Source organism: Panulirus ornatus, chromosome 19 (genome assembly GCF_036320965.1).
Source record: "Panulirus ornatus isolate Po-2019 chromosome 19, ASM3632096v1, whole genome shotgun sequence".
Classification (NCBI taxonomy): Eukaryota; Metazoa; Arthropoda; class Malacostraca; order Decapoda; family Palinuridae; genus Panulirus; species Panulirus ornatus.
Genome location: NC_092242.1, coordinates 53,740,399 through 53,758,715, shown reverse-complemented (window position 1 = coordinate 53,758,715; position 18,317 = coordinate 53,740,399). Strand labels below are relative to the sequence as shown.

The following is an 18,317-nucleotide window of genomic DNA, read 5'->3' as shown; positions in this document are numbered from 1 at the left end:
TGAATGGAGACAACCTAGAGAAAGTGCAGTGTTTTAGATACTGAGAGTGGGCATGGCAGCGAATGGAACCATTAAAGCTGAAGTGAGCCAATGGGTGGATCAGGGGGCTAAGGTCTTGGTCGCACCGAGTGTGGAGAGAGAGGTAGGTTACTATCCTCGAGAGTTAAGATGGGCATGTTTGGTGGTATCGCAGTCCCGACGGTGTCGTATGGATAAGAGTCGTTGGCTTTTGGTAAGAGAAAAAAAAGGGTGGAAGAGGTGGATGTGCTGGAAATGAAATGTTTAAGGACAATATGTGGTGTGAGGTGAGCTGATCGAATAACAAATAATAGGATAAGATTAAGGTGTGGAAGTAAGAAGGATGTGTATGTGGCAGCTGAAGAAATGTGTGCTGAAATGGTTCGGATATATGGAGAGGATGAGTAAAGAGAGACTGATTAACAAGGAATATATGTGGGAAGTTGAGGAAGCAAGGAATGGGCGTGGGGGTGGAGGTGGGGAGAGGGGGGGGGGAATCGAGGATGACATGTAAGGATAGTGTAAAACATGCTTTGAGTACTCAGGGCCTGAATATGCAGGAGGGTTTAAGGCATGCATGGGAGAGAAAGAATTGGAGTGATGTGGTATACAGGGGATGACATACCACTATTGGGCTGAACCAGGAAATACGATGCGGCCATGGGAAACTACGAAAAAGTATGTGGGGCTTGGCTGTGGACAGGAGGTTCTGGTTTCGATAAATTTTAGATGACGGCTACAGAGTGGTCTGTTCCTGACGCTACCTCGCGACGCTGGGAACCGCGAACAATATTGTACAAGTCTGTGTGCACTTGTGAATTTGTGCGTATCTTTCTCGAGGTCGAACTGTCGAATCCGGTAGCCCTAAATTTTGAATGCATGTGCTCCAGAATCCTTTTCAGGGTATAGGCTACCGCACATTGTCCTTGAAGGCCTTTTCCAGACCACCAGAAGCCACCCCCATCCTCACATGTTACACTTAGTCCACGGCACTCATTCAAAACAGGCGCTCCAGGAGACTCAAATCATAATGAAGGCACCTCAGGATAAAAGGCATGATGCAAGTGTACAAGACCCTGGCCTTCAAGGCCACCTCTCAAGGTTGGTACATAATGTAGCTTTATGAAGGTATGTGAAGTCAGAGTCATGACAAGTGGTGTGGAGAATAATAGAAGTGGATAAAGCCTTGCGGAAGATGAAGCGTGGCAAGGCAGCTGGAGTGGGTGGGATTGCTGTTGAATTTCTCTAGAAAGGATGTGACACTGTTGCTGATTAACTGGTTAGAATTTTCTATATATGTATGGCTCAACGCGAAGTGCCTGAGGCCTCGGATTTTGAATGTAGGTAGTTCTAAATCTGGGCAGGATTGTAAGCTACCGCTAGTTAGCTTTCACAACATACAGACGAGTACATACCACAACTCCCACGATGTAAACCGAGGTCAAACGTCTCCTGAAAAAGAAGAAGAAAAAACTAAAGTAGGCACAGGTATTGGTATGGGCACAGGCTATCAGCAATTCAAACATCTCACACATAACACCGTCACAACATTACTACCATGTCTTAAGCTGTGGCAGCCTCTGGATATTTTCCAGCCAGTTTTAAAACAAAACTCCCCCAAAAAATCTAAAAAGCAACCTCAACCGTAGATAATTCAACCTGTTCACATCAGTTGGTAAAACCATTAAAAGCCATAGCCACAGACTCGGCATACACCAGACAAACAGACCTCTTGTCTCACAAACAGTTTGGCTGTCTTCACATCACCCAGGATGACCTCAACGTGGTCACCAACACCATACATCAACTCACACACACACACACACACACACACACACACACACACACACTATAGAAGGCCTTCGACAATGTCTGATACGAAAGCTTGAAATGCACGCTAAGTACTCACAATGACCTTCCCATTCTCAAAATATAGCTCTTAGTAACGCTAAGATACGCAGCAAATACAAAATCACATAATCAATTCGCCCTCTGTGCTGGCGTACTTCAAGGCTCCATGCTTGATCCTACACTATACATCATACACTATACACCAACGAATGTCCTCATTCCGTGGCTCTACAATAGACAGACGATATTGTATAACTAGTCAGAACCAATACCACGACCCACCTCACCCAAATATCGTACAATGAAACTGACTACGTCCCGAAATGGGAGACAAAAATAGAGAATTGAATCGAGCTTTGAAAAAAAAAAATCCCGCATCTCCCGTTTCAATGACCGACGTGGACCCAACACACACCATGTTTACTTACTCTCACATGTCCTCCTGTCCTTCCCTCGTCCCCCTCACCAGCACTGTCCTCAACCCAGATGATGACGTTCATCTCAGGATGACCCGTCACACTTAATTCAAAGCGGCTCTTGCAAGAACAGAGCCGACTTGACTGTACAGATTCAGAGGTGCAACTGTCAAGATAAAAAAAAAAAAACGCGCACAGGGTCGAATCCTGGTTGGGGCAGATGGTCCACAGTCAACCCAGCTCTTTATCCGCCCTCACGGTTTGGTCAATAAAATGGGTACCTGGCACAGGCTAGTGTGTATATGTATTGCGTTAATGGAATGGCTCTGATTAGGGCCTCAGCTGCCCGTGGCGTCTCAGCTCACATAAAAAAAAAAAAAAAAACGCATCCGATGCAATAGAAATCACGGTAAGAACGACCATCCGGAACCCACAAAGGATTCAACATGAATCACTGCGTTGGATGTTGACTACAAAATGGCCTGATATCATCGTGATCCCAGGGTTGCTGCTGGTGCACGACAGACCTAACATCCCAACACTCGAGTTATTTATTGGCGAGACTGGTTGTAAGCAAATGAGGCCGTTCATCGTCTGTTCCCGGCGCTACCTCGCTACGCAGGAGACGGCGAACAAGTATGATGTGTGTGTGTGTGTGTGTGTGTGTGTGTGTGTGTGTGTAATGCAAGTTAATACAGGACATACATACACAGAGTATCAGGGGCCGTAAAGGTACAAATACAGACATTACAATGGGGATTGAGGACACATCACATTATATACAGAATGTACAGTGTACGAGGTACACAATTTGGGAATTACAGTACAGACACAAGTTACACAGACACAAGTTATCAGCATGTTCTTGGCACAGGACGCAGTGTACAGATAATGTAGTGTACTCCTGTTAACAATGACGGTAATACAATATAGAATATAAAGTCAGATACATTGAAAATGGTTCATTTACACTGGATAGGATTACATCAGGTGTTTACATACCTAAGGGTATGACAAATATAGATAAAGAGTCAGAATATCTTCATGGGTATTGCTATCAGTCGTTACAAAGCTGTCGAAACTGTGGGGACTTGAGGTCTGAAATCACTGCCTTTGGCGACACTAGCTGATATAGTGTCTTGTGCTCATCTGGTGTAATATGATGGTCTCCAGCGACCTCCTACATGGTATCTATAAGAGTATTCTGACAGTTACACATTGTCCAGCACAGGTTAGATGCACTCCATCCTGATACTTAACTTAGAATTACCAGAGGAGGTAATGCTACAGCTGCCTGGCCTTTCTGCATCTCTCTGTTGGCTTTCTTCCTCGCGGGTATATGCAGTGTGGTAGGTCGGGGCGGAATATACCTTTTAGTTAGATCGAGTCTGATGGAGAAGCCTGAGAGGACACAGGCATGTTTAGCGAGATTATCTACCTGGCTATGGCGCTTGTGGCCGACATGGGAAGGGATCAGTAAGATTTGGATGTGTTGGATATTGCTCTAGGCGTCAACAAGCAAGGAGTTAATGATCGATGGAGCATTACCCTACAGGGCACCACACCCTCTCCAGAGAGTGTTGCAAGAGCTGGCTGGCTGGCTGGCTTGGAGTCGGTGAGAACTGCAAGATGTACTTAGGAGTGGAAGAGATATCTCTGTGCCATGAGAACGCTATAAAATCTGTAGTGGTGAAAAAGGCTATTTTTCTTGCTAAGTGTGACTAAAGTTGTTCCTGCTATAAACAGCTTAAACCGTGTCAGCCTTGCTGTTTTCCCCGCAATGATTCATCACTATACATAAACAGTGGATTGCCGGGTGTGGTAGACGGCACATTATCGAGCTGGTCACATGTTCGTCCTCGTGGAATATGAAGACTAGGCTGGCCAGAATGACAACCCACATAATCAGTCTGGAGAGGTCTGATGTGTCAGGGTTCCAAAGGTACTTGGTATAAGATCTGTTGGTGCTCGTTCCCGCAGTGGTCATAGCTGGAGTCGGCTAAGGCAGAGCCACCCACAGTAACCCGCATGGAGTTGGGCAGTGAGTCACTTGTCGAAGGTGTTCTCCCAAACAGGGAGCGGATGTGGGGTTTTTGAGACACTCGGGAGTAAAAACTACATTGAGGCCTCGGGCGAGAGTTGGTGCTTGTAGGGAGGGTAAACTCATTTCCCAAATCTATTATCCAAGTCGACATGGGACAGCTTAAGGCAACGAAGTTTCGGGTCGACCACAGATAGACGGATGGCATGATAAGCTACGACACATCGTACATAAAGCTAAGAAAAGTTGTGAGCAATGTTGACACCTACACCACTATTCTTGCCTGTGACGATAAGAAGCTGAAGCTGTACTCGATCGAAGGTTCTGGATCTCAAGCTAGTACCAGCAATGATGCCTAGGTTGTGTGAATGAGGTGCAGGTTTCATTTCCATCAGTGTGAAGCATTAGGGAATTATCAACATTTCTAACATGCTCATCATTAATTAGAAGGGTTGATTTGGCCATGTTAATAACTACACCAGAACAAGAGTAGAAATCCTTCATGAAACGTGAAGTCTCGCCGGTCAGGAGTTGCTAAGACAGACGTCATCATCATAGCACAGCACAGTGTCATCATCATAGCACAGCACACTGTAATCATCATACCACAGCACACTGTCATCATCACACCACAGCACTCTGTCATCATCATACCACAGCACACTGTCATAATTACACCACAGCACAGTGTCATCATCACACCACAGCACAGAGTCATCATCATACCACAGCACACTGTCATCATCATACCACAGCACACTGTCATCATCATACCACAGCACACTGTAATCATCATAGCACAGCACACTGTCATCATTACACCACAGCACAGTGTCATCATCATACCACAACACACTGTCATCATCATACCACAGCACAGTGTCATCATCATACCACAGCACACTGTCATCACCACACCACAGCACACTGTCATCATCATACCACAGCACATTGTCATCACCACACCACAGCACACTGTCATCATCATACCACAGCACACTGTCATCACCACACCACAGCACACTGTCATCATCATACCACAGCACACTGTCATCACCACACCACAGCACACTGTCATCATCATACCACAGCACACTGTCATCATCACACCACAGCACTCTGTCATCATCACACCACAGCACTCTGTCATCATCACACCACAGCACTCTGTCATCATCACACCACAGCACTCTGTCATCATCACACCACAGCACTCTGTCATCATCACACCACAGCACAGTGTCATCACCACACCACAGCACATTGTCATCATCACACTACAGCACTCTGTCATCATCACACCACAGCACAGTGTCATCATCACACCACAGCACAGTGTCATCATCACACCACAGCACACTGTCATCATCACACCACAGCACTCTGTCATCATCACACCACAGCACTCTGTCATCATCACACCACAGCACTCTGTCATCATCACACCACAGCACAGTGTCATCATCACACCACAGCACATTGTCATCATCACACTACAGCACTCTGTCATCATCACACCACAGCACACTGTCATCATCATACCACAGCACTCTGTCATCATCATATCACAGCACTCTGTCATCATCACACCACAGCACTCTGTCATCATCACACCACAGCACTCTGTCATCATCATACCACAGCACTCTGTCATCATCACACTACAGCACTCTGTCATCATCACACCACAGCACAGTGTCATCACCACACCACAGCACATTGTCATCATCACACTACAGCACTCTGTCATCATCACACCACAGCACTCTGTCATCATCATACCACAGCCCAGTGTCATCATCACACCACAGCACACTGTCATCATCACACCACAGCACTCTGTCATCATCACACCACAGCACTCTGTCATCATCACACCACAGCACTCTGTCATCATCACACCACAGCACTCCGTCATCATCACACCACAGCACTCTGTCATCATCACACCACAGCACACTGTCATCACCATACCACAGCACACAGTCATCACCACACCACAGCAAATAGTCATCACCATACCACAGCACACTGTCATCACCATACCACAGCAAACAGTCTTCATCACACCACAGCACACATTCATCACCATACCACAGCACACCGTCATCACCACACCACAGCACACTGTCATCACCATACCACAGCAAACAGTCATCACCATACCACAGCACACCGTCATCACCACACCACAGCACACTGTCATCACCATACCACAGCAAACAGTCATCACCATACCACAGCACACAGTCATCACCACACCACAGCACACAGTCATCACCACACCACAGCACACAGTCATCACCACACCACAGCAAACAGTCATCACCACACCACAGCACACAGTCATCACCACACCACAGCACACAGTCATCACCACACCACAGCAAACAGTCATCACCACACTACAGCACACAGTCATCACCACACCACAGCACACTGTCATCACCACACCACAGCACACAGTCATCACCACACAACAGCACACAGTCATCACCACACCACAGCACACTGTCATCACCACACCACAGCACACAGTCATCACCACACAACAGCACACAGTCATCACCACACCACAGCACACAGTCATCACCACACCACAGCACACAGTCATCACCACACAACAGCACACAGTCATCACCACACCACAGCACACAGTCATCACCACACCACAGCACACAGTCATCACCACACCACAGCACAGTCATCACCACACCACAGCACCATGATCAGTGTTGGTCAGACGTTTATGCAGAACATTAAACAGTGTCGAGCTGAGGACTCCTCCCTCTGGTGTCCTTAGGGGCAAAAGGAAACGCGTCCCTGAGGACGCCCCTGACCAGGACCGTGGAGTGGCGGTCTGGTAGGTACCCTCTGATCCCTAGGAGCAGCCGACGCCTCACGCCGGGAGTCCTGATTCGCAAAAGGGACATCACCCTTGAGTGAAAAGTCCCTGTTGGCTAAGCTGTATAAACCACCAGTTAGCGACACGCTGTACAGTTCCGTCGGGGAACTTTGCAGGAGCCCCAGAAAGAGAGTACTAGGAGTCTCATATACCAATATGTAAGGAGAAGAGAAGGGAGCCAAGTGAGGATATTCCCTCTAAGGCTCAGTCCTCAGATCTTAATTATACCTCGCTGGCGCGGTAGATGTGGAATATGTCATTTCATGTGTGGCGGGGTGACGGCGAGAATAGATGAAGGCAGCATGTATGAATATGTGCATGTGTATATATGTATATGTCTGTGTATGTATATGTATGTATACGCTGAAATGTATAGGTATGCATATGTGTGTGTGTGGGCGTTTATGTTTATACATGTGTATGTGGGTGGGTTGGGCCATTCTTTCGTCTGTTTCCTTGCGCTACCTCGCTAACGAGGGAGATAGCGTTAAAGTATGATAATAATACTAAGAAATAATAATAAATGATATATATATATATATATATATATATATATATATATATATATATATATATATATATATATATATATATAATTGTCCTTACATCACAGTTCATGTATGATCATCAAGGAATTATTTCTCTCAAACTGACAACTCAAGATTCATTCTACTTGTACCTGCCAAAATACTAAGATACACCCATTCTGTCACCATCTTCGGGTCCTGTCCTCACTATCTTCACTATTACCTCACTATTTCTGTCAGCATAAGCTTATAACAACGCACCCATCATCACTGTCAAATTAGCTCACTTTCACAATCCATCGCTATCACCATTACTGATACCCTCATTTTCTTTATATAAGCACGTTAAACTATCCTCAATCGTCACTATCACAGTTAACAATATTCTCCATCCATTACCCAACATTCATTACCATCATTTTCATGTCTTCATTATCACTAACAAAGTCCTCACTATCCTTAGTTCCTACATTTCTAACAGTTTTCATTATATTCTCAGCCCTCATAAGCATCACTATCACCACCCTATCACCACAATCTCACTATCACCACCCTATCACCACAATCTCACTATCACCACCCTATCACCACAATCACCATATCTCTCCTAATCCCTGAACATCATCACAATCAGCAACCTCTTATCACCCAAAACCAGCATCACTATCCTCGAACCTCACCATCTTCACTAACATTACCCTCGCTATCACCATCATCATTAACACCCTCACCCTATCACAGAAACCCATCACGCCATCACCCTACTATTAACAAAACCATCATCATTATCCCCCGGGCGCCACCATGATCACCCCTCACTATCAACAACGTCATTATCATTATCCCCGAGACCTTACCATCACCATCATCACTATCCCCGGGCCCCTCACCATCAGCAGGAAGCCAACAGGCCCAGCTCCAAGCCCCATGTAACCCCAGCCTAGCATTGTCCAACCCAAGACATTTATCATAGTGCAAATGACAGTTTTGTGAATGTGGTGACCAGACTAAGAAATTACACCGCCTCTAACTACCAATTTCTACCCTAATCTAACTACCAGTTAAGCCTTACAATTGCCTTAAAACTACCCAGCCCAACGGCACGGTTCTCTACCATAACCCGTAAAAAAAAAGAAAAAGTTAAAGTCCGTACTACAGGATTCACATTGTATTGAAATTAATTTAACCCATCACGTGTTTTGGCAACATTCTGCGTGATCTATAAATTCCACAATCTGGGAAAATTTACAAGTTAATAAACTGTGACACAGCCGGCCCGGCCCGGCCGCCCGCCGCCCGACCCACCCGCGCCAGAATTTATCTCCGGCTTTCGTACGGTGTCTGTGGTTTACGGTCGGGTTCTGCCAGCCGTGCATGAGTGCGGGGTGTGTGAGGTGGTGGTGCTGTGGTCTAGCATCAAGGGTGTTGGTGTGATGAGGCGTATCACTGCATCACCTCCTGAGGGAGGAGGTGGTAGGAGCGAGGTGTAAGGAAGGCGGTGGGAGGAAGGGAAGAACACGAAGGTTTAGTAGAGCTTACAAGGCGTCGAACCGTCATGGCTGCCGAGGCTCATAATAGAAAGTCATCCGCGGTAGCGCTGCCTGACCCCCCATCCTCCTCCCACTCCCGCCCTCCCCTTTCCCCAAGCGCGCCGCTAAGGCCGACTCTCCCATAGTTATGCCACGGGAGTTTCCACCTTACGGTGGGAGGAGTGCCGGCATGATTATGAGGGGATTAGTGTGTTGTGATGTGACGGCTTGTTCTCCAATTCATTTTGGCTTCAGTTTCTCTTCCCTCCCTCCCTCCCCCCGCCCCCCCCCCCCCCCTTCCCTCCAACAAGGGCAACAAGAGATCAATAAATCCACTAAAATACAATCACAACGGATCACCGCACGATGGTAAAACCTAACGACTGATAATGATAACTACAGAAAACAGTTGAAAATTACGGGTCAAAAAACTCCGGCAAATTGTAGCACAAAAAGCGCGCGCGCACACGCACACAAACATATATATATATATATATATATATATATATATATATATATATATATATATATATATATATATATACGCAAATATACATACCTACACAGCTTTCCATGGTTTACCCCAGACGCTTCACATGCCCTGATTCAATCCACCGGCAGCACGTCAACCCCGGTATACCACATCGCTCCAATTCACTCTATTCCTTGCCCTCCTTTCACCCTCCTGCATGTTCAGGCCCCGATCACACAAAATCTTCTTCACTCCATCTTTCCACCTCCAATTTGGTCTCCCTCTTCTCCTCATTCCCTCCACCTCCGACACATATATCCTCTTGGTCAATCTTTCCTCACTCATTCTCTCCATGTGCCCAAACCATTTCAAAACACCCTCTTCTGCTCTCTCAACCAGGCTCTTTTTATTTCCACACATCTCTCTTACCCTTACGTTACTTACTCGATCAAACCACCTCACACCACACATATATATATATATATATATATATATATATATATATATATATATATATATATATATATATATATATAATCACAATGCTCTTAATAATGATAATAATAATAATAATAATAATAATGATAATAATAATAATAATAATAATAATATCCCTTGGGATAGGGGAGAAAGAATACTTCCCACGTATTCCCTGCGTGTCGTGGGCGACTAAAAGGGGAGGGAGCGGGTGGCTGGAAATCCTCCCTTCTCTTTTTTTTTTTTTTCAAAAGAAGGAACAGAGAAGGGGGCCAGGTGAGGGTATTCCTTCAAAGGCCCAGTCCTCTGTACTTAACGCTACCTTGCTAACGCGGGAAATGGCGAATAGTATGAAAGAAAAGAAAGAATAATAATAATGATAATAATAATAATAATAATAATAATAATAATAATGATAATAATGATAATAATAATAATGATAATGATAATGAATAATAATAATGATAATAATGATAATAATAAACAATAATGATAATGATAATAATAATAATAAAAATAATAATAATAATAATAGTAGTAATAATAACAATAATGATAATAATAACAATAATGATAATAATAATAATAATTATAATGATAATAAATGATAATGATAATAATAAAAATACTAATACTGATCATAAAACACCTGAGTTCCTAATCACATGATAATGGCTGAAGGACACGGTAACATCCGGGACTATGATGTGTGTCTTGTGTGAGCCTGTGTACTGTGCTGTACTGAGCAAATATACGAAGGTTCTGATGATGATGATGATAATTAATACAAAAGAAAGTTCACACAAGAAGATGATTAACTGTAAACATGCTGACATACTAGACCAGTTATGAATAATGTGTATATATATATATATATATATATATATATATATATATATATATATATATATATATATATATATATGGCACTACTCCTGAAACAGGAGTTGTGGGAGTATGTGATAGAGTGTAAGAAAGCAAAATTGATTTGGGTAAAACTGAAAGCGGATGGAGAGAGATGGGTGATTATTGGTGTCTATGCATCTGAAAGAAGAAAGCTGAGAGTAAATGTGAATAAGAGCAAGGTTATTAGGTACAGTAGGGATGAGGGATAAGTCAATAGGGAGGTAAGTTTGAATGGAAAAAAAAAACTGGAGGAAGTGAAGTGTTTTAGATATCTGGAAGTGGATTTGGCAGTGGATGGAACCATGAAAGCGGAAGTGAGTCACAGGGTGGGGGTGGGGGCGAAAGTGCTGGGAGCGTTGAAGAATGTGTGGAAGGCGAGAACATTATCTCGGAAAGCAAAAATGGGTATGTTCTAAGGAACAGTGGTTCCAACAATGTTATATGGTAGCGAGGCGTGGGCTATGGATGGGGTTGTGCGGGGGAGGGTGAATGTGTTGGAAATGAGATGTTTGAGGACAATATGTGGTGTGAGGTGGTTTGATCAAGTAAGTAATGAAAGGGTAAGAAAGATGTGTGGTGATAAAAAGAACGTGGTTGAGAGAGCAGAAGAGGGTGTTATGAAATGGTTTGGTCACATGGTGAGTGAGGAAAGATTGACAAAGAGGATATATGTGTTAGAAGTGGAGGAAACGGGGAGAAGTGGGAGACCAAATTGGAGGTGGAAGGATGGTGTGAAAAAGATTTTGAGTGATCGGGGCCTGAACATGCAGGAGGATGAAAGGCATGCAAGGAATAGAGGGAATTGGAACGATGTGGTATACCGGGGTCGACGTGCTGTCAATGGATTAAACCAGGGCATGTGAAGCGTCTGGGGTAAACCATGGAAAGTTTAGTGGGGCCTGGATGTGGAAAGGGAGTTGTGGTTTCGGTGCATTATACATGAAAGCTAGAGAATGAATGTGAACAAATGTGCCTTTGATGTCTTTTCCTAGCGCTACCTCACGTATGTGCGGGGGGATGAGGGGTGTCATTTCAAGTGTGGCGGGGTGGCGATAGGAATGAATAAAGGCAGCAAGTATGAATTATGTACATGTGTATATATGTAGATGTCTGTGTATGTATATATATATATATGTATACGTTAAGATGTATAGGTATGTATATGTGCGTGTGTGGACGTGTATGTATATACATGTGTATGTGGGTGGGTTGGACCATTCTTTCGTCTGTTTCCTTGCGCTACTTCGCTAACGCAAAGACAGCGACAAAGCATAATGAATAAATAAACAGAATAATATAATATATATATACATATATATATATATATATATATATATATATATATATATATATATATATATATATATATATATATTTCTTTTTTTAAACATTCGCCATTTCCCGCGTTAGCGAGGTAGCGATAAGAACAGAGGTCTGAGCCTAGAGGTAATATCCTTACTTGGCCCCCTTCTCTGTTCTTCTTTTGGAAAATTAGAAAACGGGAGGGGAGGATCTCCAGCCCCCCCCGCTCCCTCCCCTTTTAGTCGCTTTCTACGGCACGAAGGGAATACGTGGAAAGTATTCTTTCTCCCCTATCCCCAGGGATAATATATATATATATATATATATATATATATATATATATATATATATATATATTTTTTTTTTTTTTTTTCATACTATTCGCTATTTCCCGCGATAGCGAGGTAGCGTTAAGAACAGAGGACTGGGCCTTTGAGGGAATATCCTCACATGGCGCTCTTCTCTGTTCCTTCTTTTGGAAAAAAAAAAAAAAGAGAGGGGAGGATTTCCAGCCCCCCGCTCCCTTCCCTTTTAGTCGCCTTCTACGACACGCAGGGAATACGTGGGAAGTATTCTTTCTCCCCTATCACCAGGGAAAATATATATATTTATATATATATATATATATATATATATATATATAAAGCGTCTAAAATGTGGGCGGTGAGCATCCGGATGAGAACGGTGGGCGTCCGGATGAGAACGGTGGGCGTCCGGATGAGAACGGTGGGCGTCCGGATGAGAATGATGGATGTTGGGATGAAAGCGTTGTTTTTTCCGGCTAAGAAATTTAGGCATTTCGATGAGAGCCAGATGAGGGTACTGAGTGTCCGGATGAAGTCAGTTTGTGTCCGGATGAGAGAGAACAAGGAGTGTTTGGATAAATTAGGCGATGAGTGTACCGATGGAGGCCAATGGCTGTCCGGATGAAAATGGTTGGCTTTTGAATGCTGACGATTGGCGTCCGAATGAGGGTGGTGGGCGTCCGGGATAAGGGCACAGGGCGTCCGGATAAGGGCGGTGGGCGTGAGGAGAGGCCGCCCAAGACACGGAGCCAACAGCTCAAGGACCCGATGGAGTTGTATGCAAATGGAGAAAGTTGAATGTGAGTGTGTGAGAGCGGGAGAGATTCGTCCTGTGAGTGTGAGAGAGACCCGTCCTGTGAGTGCGTGTGTGAGAGAGACTCGTCCTGTGAGTGCGTGTGTGAGAGAGACTCGTCCTGTGAGTGTGTGTGTGAGAGAGACACGTCCTGTGAGTGTGTGTGTGAGAGAGACTTGTCCTGTGAGTGTGTGAGAAAGAGACAGGTCCTGTGAGTGTGTGTGTGAGAGAGACTTGTCCTGTGAGTGTGTGAGAAAGAGACAGGTCCTGTGAGTGTGTGTGAGAGAAAGAGACTCGTCCTGTGAGTGTGTGAGAAAGAGACAGGTCCTGTGAGTGTGTGTGTGAGAGAGACTTGTCCTATGAGTGTGTGTGTGAGAGAGACTTGTCCTGTGAGTGTGTGAGAAAGAGACAGGTCCTGTGAGTGTGTGTGTGAGAGAGACTTGTCCTGTGAGTGTGTGAGAAAGAGACAGGTCCTGTGAGTGTGTGTGAGAGAGAGACTCGTCCTGTGAGTGTGTGAGAAAGAGACAGGTCCTGTGAGTGTGTGTGTGAGAGAGACTTGTCCTGTGATTGTGTGAGAAAAAGACAGGTCCTGTGAGTGTGTGTGTGTGAGAGAGACTCGTCCTGTGAGTGTGTGTGTGTGTGTGTGTGGGAGAGAGAGAGAGAGAGAGAGAGAGAGAGAGAGAGAGAGAGAGAGAGAGAGAGAGAGAGAGAGAGAGAGACTCGTCCTGTGAGTGTGTGTGAGTGGGAGGGATATGTCCAGTGAGTGTGTGTGTGTAAGAAGGACTCGTCTTGTGAGTGTGTGTTAGAGGAACTCGTCCTATGAGGGTGTATGAGTGGGACCCATCCAATGAGTGTGTGTGGAGAGGAGGGATTATTATTTCTGCGAGTGTGTGTGTGTGTGTGTGTGAGGTAGAGGGACTCTACAGCGAGTGTATGTGTCAGGAGAGGCGGCTGTCTTCCCTCCCCTACTTAAATATCTATAACAATCGGCTCGAGACGCACCCTCCTCCCTACCTCAACCCCATTCTTGCTCCTCACCAGAAACCTGCCTCACCATTGCTCTCAACACGATCAGTCACCACCACACCACACACCCTGCTAGCTAGGCCAAGGAGACTCGATCCTCTGTCAGCATCACAATCACCTTTAACTCCCCTTTAACTTTACACAGTGGAACATTTGAAGCTTCGGTCCAGCAGTTAAGCATGCGGTTACTTTTCCATACGATCCATACTACACTCTCCAGACCCGCTCTCCACGTCAGTGTACACACCTCCACATTTTACCATCTCGGTCACCACATTATCGCTCGCCTTTCTCCTAATGATTACACAGAAATAATCAGATATATGGTAAGTGAACTACTGCCAGGAGATAATGGGGGAATGTAATGCGTTAATACATGTCCTTCCTCTTTGCAAATTTCCAAAACTATATGTTAGAATTTTTCGTCTGAAAGTTGCCAAATGGTGAGAATTTACAACCTCTTATAATAACAGTGTAAGTAATTACTCGTCAAAAGTAATCTGATTTACGTCCACTACTGTAACCGACCGTCAGAGGCAGTACACACACTGGAGACCACTGGAGGACGCTGCAGGAGGTGAGGGCGAGCGAACCTGACGGTGACCCGCTGAAGCAGGATACCCACCCACTGGTGTCCAGCGGAAGAGGTCATGTGGAGATGACCTGCGTAGCAAGCAGGTCATCGTCTTAGTGGTAGGCCATACCCTGGCAGGCCATTAGCAGGAATGTATAATAATAACTCTATAATACATCGGCATCGTATAGAGGCATGTATAATAGCTCTATAATACATCAGGGTCGTATAATGGTCCAAATAATATATCAGGACATAACAATGGCTGTGATGGCGGGAGGGCCTGAGGATCACCTTCCCTCCCCCAGCCTGGGACGTCCCCCAACCTGGGACGTCCCCAGCCCGGGATCACCGACACAAAAGATAAAAATCACATGAAAGGATGTACAAACATTAGCCTTTGTGGCAGGATTTCTGATATTAGTATTGTCTTTTTTATGGTACGACGCAAGACACGGAAGTGTAGGCAAAATCCCCTGTAACTGTTGGAGTCCTGAATGTTTACACACCTTCCATATACAATATATATATATATATATATATATATATATATATATATATATATATATATATATATATATATATAGCATTTTTTACGCTATATATATATATATATATATATATATATATATATATATATATATATATATATATATATATATATATAGCATTTTTTACGCAAAAGCAGCCAATTCACTGGACACTCCTGCGCACCCTGTGGCCTTAATGATCAAAATACATTACAGGTTACTTAGTGAGAAGTGTTAACATGGCCTGGGCAACACTATGAGTTATTCGTCAATTTACATGGTAAGTGAAGCTTCCAACAAACGAAGAGCAATGACTGGACTACATATCAAGATAAACAAATAACCGAACTATCCACAACATGCAAAGTTATGATACTTCTCAAATATCCGAGGTAGAACGCTGTTATGGATGATAGGTCTGCACGTATCTTGTAAAATCTGGGGAGAATCATGTCTGAACTCACTGACTGTACAGCAGTCACAGACACATCATGTTGCAGGGTGAGGGAAGAGCTCTGTTGGTAAAGTGTACTGTGGGTCGACTCATCATCAACAGGAGGAGCAAATTACCATGACTGTATATACTCAAGCTTAAGACGTATGACAAGAGCATCAAGATGTCTCCCAATCCTGATGTTGGAACCCTGTATTACATATATGGTTCTCCTTGTACGATGCGGTGGTGTATGAACCAGCTTGTGTTAATTTCACTTCGCTGTGTCTGTTAGGAGTTGAGTATTCGTATGTGTAGCCTCCAGATATCTTCTAGATTAATACAACTCATGTAGATAGAAAATTGAACAAACTACCAATTCAGAATGTAAGCAATAGATGGCTGTGGTTTCTACTGAACAAGTATCAGGTAGTTAGAAGGTATTTCCCCTGTGTATCAGAGGGATATAAGACCTTAATGTGTGGGTCTTTCACTTCATTAGGTGAGGAAGCGCAGTGTGTGTGTGTGTGTGTGTGTGTGTGTGTGTGTGTGTGTCAGGTTTCCATCCTCTCGTGACCCAGTTCACTTGACTCGTATGTTAACCTTAATGAGCCGAATGATGAACAGATGATTTTTAAATGCCATTAGTTTTTTTCCCCTCCGGGAAAAATCATCTTTAAACGCGGTTCATGGAATCGTGGTTGGCCGGCATAAAACATGTAACGCAGGGAAACGGGGAAGAAAAAAAGTAGAACAGAAGAAATCGGTGATGGAGGAATAAAGAACACTGAACATAACACATTCCAGAACAAAGAAGGAGAAAAGCGGGATTAATTTCTTTTGTTATGTGTCTAGCCACTGGATAGACACCAGAGACCAGATCAGCATTCACGAGGACTTTAGAAGGTGATGTGGCCGAACTCCTGACGGTGTACATGGGGAGAGCGAACCTACACAGTAGTGGATGGGTCACCAGCAGAGTGTCCCTCACAGGCGGGTGCCTGGCTACGTCTTGTGTGACACAGAGTGCAGTGATGGTGAGGGACTGAGGAGGTGTTGGAGACACAGGGTTGTTGGAGATGGTGGTCTGGGGAGGAGGGTGGGGTGGTGGTGGTGGTGGAGAGTCCAGGGCGGAGGAAGTGTGCTGAGAGGGAGGGTGAGAGGGGAGGAGCGTGGGGGAGGGGGATTGGGGGGGGGAGGAGGAGTGAAGGCAGCCATCATTAATCACCCATAAAAGAGACGCAGACCGGCCGTGTTCGCTTTCAAACGTTTGGCGATAAAAAAGTCGACGATGAATTTATATTTCAGTGTCAGGGGCACAACGAATGAATTTGTGCTCAATATGGGCGCCTCCCGGGCGGCATAATGACAAGGCTCTCCGCCCAGTAGCTGGATTGTTCCCGTAAACTGTTGTGTTGGTCTACCAGCCACCTACCGCACGCCCAGACCTGTTGTTCTGGTCTGCCAGTCACCTACAGCACGCCCAGACCTGTTGTTCTGGTCTGCCAGCCACCTACCACATACCCAGACTAACTGTGTTGGTCTACCGGTCTACCAGCCACCTACCACACACCCAGACCTATTGTGTTGGTCTACCATCCACCTACCACACACCTATACCTGTTGTATTGGTCTGCCAGCCATCTACCATACATCCAGGCGTATTGTGTTGGTCTACCATCCACCTACCACACACCTATACCTGTTGTATTGGTCTGCCAGCCATCTACCATACATCCAGGCCTATTGTGTTGGTCTACCAGCCACCTACCATACACCCAGACCTGTTGTATTGGACTGCCAGCCATCTACCATGCACCCAGACCTGTTGTATTGGTCTTCCAACCATTTACCATACCCTCAGACCTATTGTGTTGGTCTACCAGCCATCTACTACACACCCAGACCTGACAGAAATGGTAGCGGCACGAAACGTGAGCTATGATATGATATTGACCACACAGACCCTATAGCATGATAGTATAAACAATTATCATGATGAAAGAGAACAAAACCATTGAAGGAAATGTACATATTATTCAGTTATTCATACATCTGTTCACCGTATGCCTCATCAGAAAAAGGCGTGCATTAAACACAGATATGATCCGTAAGTTGATAATTCATATGGTTCGTAAAATAAAGAGAAGATAACGGTAAAATGAAATAATCATATACAGACATAGAAAAAATAGTGGAAAAAAAAAGTTTC

General features: G+C 44.6%; 1 protein-coding gene across 7 annotated transcripts in view; it reads right to left on the bottom strand.

Moving 5' to 3' along the window:
* The window catches only part of LOC139755506 (trichoplein keratin filament-binding protein-like), a 650,577-nt gene that overhangs the window by 571,148 nt on the left and 61,112 nt on the right, over positions 1-18,317 (bottom strand). For all 7 annotated transcript variants that reach the window (XM_071673867.1, XM_071673871.1, XM_071673864.1 and 4 more), the window contains exon 2: positions 1,434-1,470. The gene's annotated coding sequence lies outside the window, so the exon portion shown is untranslated. The remainder of the gene's footprint in view (positions 1-1,433; positions 1,471-18,317) is intronic.